Genomic DNA, 11,066 nt, shown 5'->3' with positions numbered 1-11,066 from the left:
GTTCTGATGAGACAACCTCTCAAGAACTTGTGGAAGTCACTACTGACAGATTAGATGAGGAGTCAAGAGGAGTTGGTGTGGATGAGGTGAAAAGAAATAACAATTATTTCCAGAGACTAGGATGGGAATGAGAAGTGTGAATTTCAAGTGAGGAGAATGAGTGTATAATGAGGGACCAGTGGTAGGGAAGAGTCAAGCAGTGGGCCTGCCTGGAAATATTTAGAGGAGGGAAATGAGGGAGTCACACTGCAAAAATGGCAAGAGTTCTGCAACAACAGCAAATACCTCTGAAATCCCATGTGAGGACAATCTAAAAGATACTTGTCATCTACTTCTTAACCCTTGCTCTTCCACATAAGTGAAATTAAGCTATTATTGCTGTAAGTAACTCTGTGATATGTGGTCTACATAGTGGCTCCCAAACATTGATCTTGCTGAGGACTCAACCCTTTGCTATGATTTTTGCAGCACGGAATTCTAATTCTTGGCTTTATTTAAAAAAAAAACAAAACCAAAACCACAACGAAAAACATTGCCTTGTTACCTCTTACACACACACAAAAATTATCAATATAGTGGAATTTTATAATATATGTTGCTTTTAGAACATGACCTGACAGGTCATGCTTTAGAACCCTACCTGACAGGGTGTCACAGAAAGGGCTGGTAGGGAGGTACCCATTTTAAAAAAAATCCTGTCCTGAAGGAAAGATAGTTGTTTGGCACTGTTAGACTGCTGAGCACAAAGATTGTGTAGCAGCAAAAGCAAAGTAGTAAAGTATTTACTTTGTGGGATAGACTTATCCCACTGAGCTGAGTATCCTAAACAGTAGACTGTAGAAAACATCTCCCATCTGGACCCTTGCATTTTTAAGGTCAGAGAAAATGGTGGGAGCTCTCAAAGACAATTGCCAATAGCTTGCCAATGTCAAAAAAAGACCCCAAACCAAACCAAACAAACAACAAAAAAAAGGAGATCCAGGCTGAAATTCCCTCTGGGTGAGAATGGTCCAGAATTCTATTCCTTGCTTCCAGGATGAGTTCTCCAATCAATCTATTGCTATATAAAACATGACCAAATCTCTTTCTCCTCCAGCAGATCTTCTGAAGAGAAGAATTAGGCAAATGTGCAGTCAAAGATGACACCCAGGTGCCTAAGTGCAGAAGCAATTTTAGTCCTGAATTCGTTTCACTGCAGTGACTGCCAGCCAGCAATGTCACACTCGGCCTTTTCCTAAAATTTACAGCTACCTGGTTTTGAGGAATTCAGCCTCCTCTCAGCTGCCCATGTCTTTGTGGCACTGTGTAATACCAAGCACATCCTCCACCACCTTTGAAAACTGAAACTCACTCAGGATTAGTCCTACTAACAGAGGATTTGTGGGTTACTGCAATGCCTTCTGCCTTCTTTAAGAATAGTAGGAAGGGCTGGGGAGAGAGGGACTGGAACATAAAGCTTTGAGACTCTTTTTGCTGACTGAATGGCAGCTCAACAGAGAGAAGCGCATGCCATTTCGGACGTGACTGGTTCACTGCAGTTGTTCCTGAATACCAAGAAATTGGCAGATCCATAAAAGAACCTGTCCTTTCAACTCATCCTGCCAAAAGTGTCCAAAATTAAAAGGTTTGTGTGTGGACAAGCTTCATGAGTCTGTACAGTGCTACACATGGAACTTTTGAATCCTTGTTTTCTCTTGCAACAATGAACATCACGTTATTTAAGTTTCTCTTCAGACTTGATCTCAACTGCAAATACTGATATATTCATCTTGTTCTCTTCCATATGTAGTCACTGCTCTTTCCTAACAACTCTGAAATGCAGCTGCTCCATGACAAGTAAAGGATGAGAAAACAGGCATGCATGACTCCTTGACTAGTAAAATTTTCCAAACACTGGGCCAGAAGCACACAGAAGTCCTGGGGATAGCAGTAAATATACATTCCCTTGGGTTCTTTGGAGTGGAGAGAAGGCAAGCATCTCCTTTTTTTCCTCCCTCATGTTAAAAAATACCCTTAAGGTCTGCACGTTTCCAAATACATTTTATGCTCTGATTTCACTGTAGTAATATGATTCAGTAATTTCATTATGCAAATTCCTCAAACTTAAAGCACCAATTATTTGCTCTTCTTTTATCCAGACATCACCAAAAAAAACCCATGACAGTTTTAACCTACTTGGTTAAAACACATTGATAAAAAGAATTTGGTGAGAATAATGATTAAAATAATTTTTTTATCATGAAAAAATGCAGGAAATTTCATACACAAGGCAGCTCTTCGCCCTGAATGGAGGAGGAACATGAAGCAGATGTGCAAGAGGTACAACACCCATTTGTCTTTCAGTATGGGTTCAGTAATGATACACAGAATTTCAACAGGTATCTCTCTAGACGGGGTGGCAAGCAGAAAGCCTTGTCATGACCGCTAGTGAGTTTTCACAGATAGTCATCCGTGGGGACAAACCAGAGAAATGTGATTAATGAGCTGGAATAACACGATCTTGACGAGTACTGTAGTTTGTGCTACAATGTTTCTCCACACTGCACACATCTGTCACAAACAGGCTCATGAAATCATTTGCCGTTTGCTTTATCTGCAGAAACATTCTTTGTGTGCTGACATCATACAAAACGTGCCAGGGTAAGCAAATAAAACGCTATGGCAAACAGCTTGGTCTTACAGTAACACCTGTCTTCTTGACTTGCTTTGGCCAATTATTTCACAGGGCTAAGCTGATAAAAATATCCATAGCTTGGGTGAGAAGGTCTAACGACCATCTTTGCAGTCTAGCCCTTTTGCTCAAAGTTAGTCTGAGTCACAGAGTTAGGTGGAGAGTTCCAGTTTAAAATGTAGTAGTGGTGGCAGGATGTGAGAAAACTGCTTCTTCCAAATCAGCAGCACCGTCTAGCATGAGAAGTGTCAGTTCAGACTTGCTCTATTCTTCTCCAAGGATCTGTTTTAAGTCATCATAAATGAGAGGACACTGGACCAGAAAGACCACATTTGCGTTCTTATCTTCTCCACATTGATTCATTGTTCTCCACTTCATGGTTTCACTCATCCCATCAACCTCCCTATCCTGGCTTTTGAGTTCTACTAGCTCCTCTCTTCTGCCATCATTCAGCCTTCACAGGGAAAATTCAGGCAGGAATAATTCAGGAAAATTCATAATTTTCCTCATTGTGCTTCTGTTGTCTTTAATTCCTCAGTAGTAGTTCTACTTACCTTCAAGTTCTAGGCCTCTAACTTAAACCAAAGTTTCCAACTCCTACAATTTTATGGCACATCTTGAAAATGTAGTATTTTTCTTAAAAGATGAACTACTGCAGTAATTTGAGAGTCTCCATTCCATGATAAAACAATTTTCTAGCTCTGATTTCATTGAGGGAAGCTCAAAAAACACAACTCCCAGGCTTATAAAAAGAAGACAATAAAAAGAAACAAAATATAGATTATTAATTTTTAAATTCATAATTAGAAAAAGGCTCAGGAGTTTGAAAACTTGAGGTTGGCAAGACTCCTAAACCCACCTTTCTTCAGCAGTCCTCCTTTGGACTGATTGTTTAATTAGACAAATTTGATGAGAAAAACATCGTGTACCCTAGGCAGGCACCATTTTTATGGCAAATCCCCTAAGCTTTTCCAAGTGAAACTGAACAATTTGTCCTTTCACGGATTAAGTAGAATAAAGCTTTCTTCATTAATTTAAACTTTTTACTCTGGTTTCTAGAATTAATTCTATATTTGTTTCTGTAATTAATTCTACAGTTCTGTTTCACCCTTCCAATCCTCATCCCTCTTGGCACCCACTGTGTGGACCCTCTCACAGAAAGATTGGCTGATATCCAGCGACATCCACACCACCCTTCTACAACGCCAAGCCACCATAAAAAGATTCATAAAATCTGCAGGCCCCTGAACCTTGTTACTCTGCCAGCAAGGAAAAAACCAGTCACAGAAAATGGGATGGTATCAACAAGAAAAATTAGGGAAGAGATGGAACACAGAAGGAGGTTGATTTTGTGACATTTCAGAGAATATCTATAGTTATATACTGCATACCTAGTGATACCAATAATGATAGTACAAAGGGAGCAAGTTGGATTAATACATGGAATTTGCACATTTAAAAGAGTAACTAATTTACAAGAAGTCTTTTCTTACTTGCTGAATAGAATAGATTTTAATATAATACACTTGGTATACCTCTATTCACAGTACATCCTACACTTGGCAAGATTCTCTAATCTTGCCAATCTTTTCAGGAGATAATACACGCCATCTGGAGGAAATGTTTCTCTTTCCCCCACCCTCCCATCTGTTATATATTTCTCTTTGATCTCCCCACCTCCAGCACTTTATCTTCTGATCATCCCTAGACCTCAAACTCTAGCTGTACAACCATTTTCACTTTCAATCTCACTGTATTTCTATTTGGGTTTTGCCTTGTGGTTTTATCACACTACTGAAACTACTAGTCTGCAATAGTCTTAACTGAATCCTTCCTCATCTCTAATTCTAATCCATCTCTTTCTTTCTTTCCTCTTGAAATTCTGACTGAGCTTCCTAAATTCATTTTAGGACTTCTGCTATCTGATTATATACTCTTTAATCAGGCAGATTGTCTGCATTATGGTCACAAAATCAGAAAAAAAGTAGGAAGGGAGTTCAAGATCCTACCTACCCAAGGCAGGATCAGTTCTTTCTAAAGTAATTTCAAAACAATAACTATGTAAGCTTTCTTATAAAGAAGGCCTTAAAAACCAAAGAGATTCCACACCCTCTCCACAAAACTCAGTTCCAGTGCTTTGCTATCTATATTTAAAAATATCAGTCCCTTTATATTTAAAAAGATCTTTGTAGTATCAGTCCTAAGTTCCCTAGCAGGTTTCTGAGTCTTTTTCTTCTTGAGCTACCCCAGTGAACATGGAGAACGGCTTGTTACCCTCTTCTTTTAGCAACCTTTTACATATTTGAATACTCTTATCATGTCCCTTTTCTGTCTTCTTTTGTTTTAGACTAAACAATTTCAGATCTTTCAAGCTTAGCTTTAAGGCATATTTCTAAACCCTAATGATTTTACACTCTTGTGGATTCTCTCCAACTGATTCACGTCTTTTTTGAAGCCGCAAATGCAAACCTAGGTACAAAATTCCAACTGAGACCTTAGCAGCAGTGAGTAAAGAGGAATATGAGGGGTGGGTTTTTTTTCTTTTTGTAAGATATACAAAGATTGTATGTATTTCAACAAGGGTCAGAGGCTTGGGTGGTTTGGTGTGTTTTTTCGCCCTTCATATGTAGGCTGATGGTCCCTCATAAGCTTGAAAACTTGTATGCGGGACTGTATTGAACCAGTCAGTCCCTGTTTCATTACTGGATTGCTCATTACTTGTGCCAAAGCGTAGTACTTTGCACTTGTCCTTACTGAACTGCATCTTACTTACTGGAAACATTTCTCCATTTAAAAAAAAATAATTTAAATTTCAATTTTTTTATTCTTTTGTCTTGCAGTCAGCTGCAGTTATAATAAGAACAGTACTGGACTCAAGATATGTTCCTATGGCAATGCCTGACATAATTTCAGGTAGACTATGAAGGATTGATGACTTTTTGTACAGCAGAATTCCAAGAAGTTATACATCATGAAGTTTCACCCAGACTTTAATTTCACTGTTTGCTTACAAAAATATTATCAAAGACAATATAAAAATATTAGTAATGTCAATATGTAGTTATATGACAGCCACAGCTTTTACTCAGTCTACAATCCCTATTATTCTATTATAGATGAAACAGTTTGTGAGACGAGGTACATTCTTAATCAGAATGTCTGTTAACTATTACTTTATGGTCTTCTGGAGGCTTATAAGCTGACTTTATTTTCACTCTACTGTGAACTGCACTTCTACGACACTTCTGACAGTTCATTAAGAGCATCCTAAGGTGAAACATACTGGGCCCAGATGAGTAGAAAACACCTAAAAGTGACCCTTTCCCTTTAACTCATTCCATTCAAATTCATTCCTTTTTCTTTAATGCACTGTATTGTTTTTGCATGTGGCAGGATCTTGCAGGATATGTATATTCACAGGGACACATCAGCTGGGATGAAGTTATTTGAGATTCTAGGCAGTTGTTCAACAGCAAAGCAGAGCATGGAGCAAAGAGAAGCAAAATCCCATTTACGTTTATATGTTTTCCTCCAATTCACTATACCCTTTATTAGAAGAATAAGGAGCTTCTATGACTCGCAATCATTTCCATGCTACTGTTGGTTCCACAAACTCGAATCACACACACAAATGTATGAGCTACAGCAGATGCAGTGTGAGTCTGGCAATACTTCTTGTCTGAAGAACCCACAAAAGCATGGTTTGAATTGAAGGAAATGTCTCTTTCTTTCAGATAGCCCCACACATACTGAACTGATAGCAGTTGGTGTATCTCTCTTTGGAGAGCTCATAGGAGATAAGGAACAGTACAGCAGTATTTTTAGGGAACTACAAACTTAGGTATCCTGCTGAGCAGTGACCTGGCCTTAGGTCTGCCTGGTCCACCTAACCCGTCTCAGCAGCTAGCTGAGCTTGTGTGTTGCAGCTTCAGACCTAGCAGCTCTTGCCAAATGGCTCTTCACACAACATTTGTGTCCTATGAATGGAATGGTCCGGAAGCCCCTACAGGAGAGTGGGCTGCAAAGCATGAAATCTGCATAGAACAATGGGTTTTCTATTTCTTGTCTTTTTGCTTCTGCAAAAAACTAAGGCTTCTAACACCCTATAAAAGAAAACTGAATCTTCCCGAGTAGGTAGAATAATTACCTGCAACACCAAAACATCAAAGCCAAGTCCCTGCTCTTGACCAGAAAGATCAGAGAATTGAATCTGAGTCTTCTACAGCTCAGACAAAAACCCTGAAATTTTGGTTCTTGGATCTCATGGACGGGAAAAACAAAGGGGTCTTCTCCTTCCCTCTTTTATTATCCATTATTCCCTGTTCAAACACATATTTTGACCAGATCTAGTCCTGTCTCCTTATACACACCCTCACACATCAAACAGCTCTTCCAAACACAAGTTGTCATGCTTTGTTCCTCTGGATACCTTTCTTTTTTATTAAATTGTATTTTCTAATAAAAAAATAGACCTTTTTTTTGTCCCCAAACAGCTGCTCAAATATACACTTATCTTTTTACTGCAGACCTTATATTTAATGATAAAATTTGAGATAAAATTCTGTCTTCTACAGCTAGAAAAAGGCCTGTTACAACTGTGACAGAATTTGAAGCATGTGATTTGTAGGCCAGTTCTGTTATTAATGGTCTGAATTTCCTCCCCTTAAACATACCAACACAAACTGTTCTTTTGGCTAGAAACAGTGATGAACAGCGCAGGCTGTGGCATTTCCTTCAAATCATCCTGTCTCTGTGCCAAAAGCTCACCTTTTTTCTCTTGCACCAAATGCAATGAGTTCAGAGTCTTATGTTAGAGGAGAACAGGCTCTTGATTTTTAAAGTTGCTTTCAGTATATTTGGGGAGTATTTCTGGAAGACATTTTTGGACTCATTAACACTTCCAAACATTATTTATTGGCATCAGTTTGAGCAGAACATGGAGAAGAAAAGTGAACCCTGCTTTTCAACTACTGTTAGGGGATGGGGAAAAGAGAAAGAAATGTCCTTAAAAGTATATTTCTAAGGCACAGCTTGCCTAGCTTATGAAGGCAGCTGAGAAAGTTCTCACTTTGTTTGAACTGATAAGTTTGTGAAAGTCTTATTTCTCCCCCCATCTCTTCTTTTCTTCTGCAGTGTCCAGTCTCGAAAACAAACTGACAGATGTTCTCTTGGATCAGCTTGTGAGACTTGCAATGTCAGAAGTACAAACAGACTTTAGCTGTTTAGTTCAGGAAATGAGATGCAGACAATCTGATAAATAAACAGTGTTTACTACTCGAGTTTAAAGTGTGCTTTGGATTTCTTTTCAAAATACTCCTACGAGGAACTGAGGATGAATATTAAACATGTGCTCCTAATTTCCAGACCTCAATGGGGAGGTCAGAGTAGTCTTTAACTTACACAATTTGTATAGAGTGGTTATAACACAAGTGAGTGTTTCTGAACTTTAACCGTATTAAAGAAACAATAACAAGAAATTTGAATTACATAGACATTGACTCCAAAGAAACTTGTAAGACTTATGAATACATAGAGATGAATTGGAATAATAGGATTTAGGACAGTGTGTGAATTAGAATACTTTGTGATTTAAACTGAGAGACACACAGAGATTTAAATCAGCTGATACATAATTACCCAGTTTGGATTGGGACAACAGAGTGGAAAATATTCTTAAGCAATTAAGTATATATTTCAATGGTTATGGGGTCATAAATTTAGATTTAGGTATCATCCAAATGGCACTTCCTTTACCAGCAGCATATAGATCCCCAGTGCAGCACTAAGGCATCATTTCACTATTAAATCTGTGTAATGTCATGTGCCACCCTACTTCTCTGTCATGGTTATGTGGACTACACAGCACAGAACAGACCAGCATCCATGGCTCCGACAACACATATGCAGCCAGGCAGAAGTAGAAACAGCCAGGGACCATAAACCTACCCTGCATGTACACCAGGAGATGCAAACAAGCAGGCACAACAGGACAATTAACTTCATAAAAAGCCACAAGGACTTTTTTCCTATTGTGAGAAAGGGAAGAAGAAGGTTTAGAATGCAGTAGGTGAATTTTGGAGCTAACTCCTGATATTCTGTTAAGGGCATGGTGACTACATGCTTCACTGTCCTTTGGGACTTGCATAAAATCACAATTTGGCCCTCAAGAGAGAACACAGATACCCACTGAGTCACCAGTAATATTTCCTGCATTGCTTTGGATTTGTCTTGAGGCACCTCCCTTCCAGCTATGCAGTAAGCATCATTTCCACCGGATGGAGGTGATTCAGAACCCATGAAACGGTCACTTTTCTAAGTGATGGAGAACTATTACTGAATGAGTTATAATTTAAATAGCTTTTAGTGCCACATTTGAATTTTGAATGAATTCAAATTCTAGTGAAAGGTGTTCAACAATTAGCACTGAGCCATGAAATCTCTTATTCACTATTCCCAAGAGGAACACCCAATACTTTGTGTGACTTTCATTTTTTTCTTAGCCTTACTCTCTTTTTTTTTTAATAATGAATTTTGAAAGAAAAAAAAATGGTTGCAGAGACTGAGGTATCCCTTATAGCTTTTGTTTTATCTCCTACAATATACAGAAGCCTGATCAATACCCGTCAGAATATAATTAATACCTAGTCCTAGCAGTGAAAGTACTATACATATGCTTTTCTGAGAGAAACTGTCATCTGTTTTATTTTGGCTACGCGACAACAGTCAGCAGAAAATACCTTTCAAATTTTTTTAACCCTAAATTAATAAGATGCAAACAGATAAGCCAATCATGAAAGATTCTGTGAAACTCCTTATACTCATCCTAGATTGCAAACTCTCCCGTCAAGTTTGCTGTACCTATCTGTCCATATTCACCCTGTTTTCCTGTATACCATTTGAAGTCTCCAAGTGTGACTACAGAAAGAGATAACTAACAGAAATACCAACACAACTATGAAAGATTCTGCAGTCTAACAGCAGTAACTCAGACTGCTATTAGTAATTTGAAACATTTTCCCCAACCTCTTCCTTGTAACTGTCATCATAAATAATCAAAACATTCATGTTACCTACACACAGAGCTCTTGTTTCTTTCTGATCCGTGTTTCAGACCTAACACTTTTTATTTTTATTAGTCTCCTGCTTCCTTAAAGGGCAAGTTTGTATCAAAACACTGACATTTTTCATATTTTAGATATTGCTCTATAAATAAAGTTATTTAGTAAATCTTACCTTTTCAAAAAGTGGCAAGATGTGCTTTACAGCAAAATTTTACAGTTTTCTCATCACAGGACATGTAGTGTCTTTAGCTATCATGTATCCCATTTTTGCCCTAAGTGTGACTGCAGCTGTTTGGCGAGTTCAGTCTTGGACCAACTCTGCTCCTAAAACAGAGGGAACAACAAAACACTGACTGTAGTGGGGGATTCTGGATGCTGGCTACTGCATTCAAAAGGTCCTTAATTAGAAGATGGCATCGTAATTTCTCCCTTCTTATGACCATATAGCCAGATGCAGCTGGTCAGTAAATTGTGCCTACTTAAACCTGGTTCATGGGATCCCATCAGGAGAAAGCCCGAGGTAGTACCTTGCAGGATTACAGAAGTTTTATCCCTTGTGTGAAAAAGAGGGAAGTCAAGGCAGAAGTGTCACATGCAGCAGGTAAAACTTGCCAAGTTTGGTATAGTCTCCAGGTGAGCTATGTCAGAAGTCTTTCTCCTGAAGTCAGCTTTTCTGGAAGCCAGCTCAACCCATACCTAGATTAATTAATTTGAAAGTTATGACTAGTCACTACCTTGGAGCAAATGTGTTTTGTTGATAAAGATGGCACGCACAGTCAAGGTTTACTCTGCATGTTATGAAGACTGTGTGGGTGACTAGTTCAGAGCTCGACAGATGCTCTGTTCCACCTGACAGTGTTACTGAATACTTCATGATTAATAATAGAGTAAAAAAGAAAAAAAACCCAAACCCTCAAGAATTAAGGCTTTAGCAATACTTTCAGTTACTATTGTACAGAAGCTACCAAATCTTTTGTTGGAGTAAATGACAGTGGGGAGCCCAGTGGATCCCCTTTGGCTGTTGGAAAGTGTCTTGTACAACTTGCCGTGATGCCACGTATGAACGAGTGGCTACACGGGTGTATGTTCAGCTCCATGTGTCCCTGCTTCATCACCTGCAAGAAGGGAATCACGTCCAGGCGCCGTTGTGTTTAATATTATGATAGGGGCCCACCCTCGACTCCACTTTGGTAGCAGCGCTGACAACATTAAAGGCAGCCACGAGGGAAGACAAAATGGCTGCCGGCTTCCTGCCCCCTGCACTCACAGAGGTCACAGCTGCTCTCTTCACATACATTCTCTTACACGTATGTATTTGCATTTTTTTAGCCCAC

Source organism: Buteo buteo, chromosome 1, assembly GCF_964188355.1.
Source record: "Buteo buteo chromosome 1, bButBut1.hap1.1, whole genome shotgun sequence".
Taxonomy (NCBI): Eukaryota; Metazoa; Chordata; class Aves; order Accipitriformes; family Accipitridae; genus Buteo; species Buteo buteo.
This window is presented reverse-complemented; position numbering follows the sequence as displayed.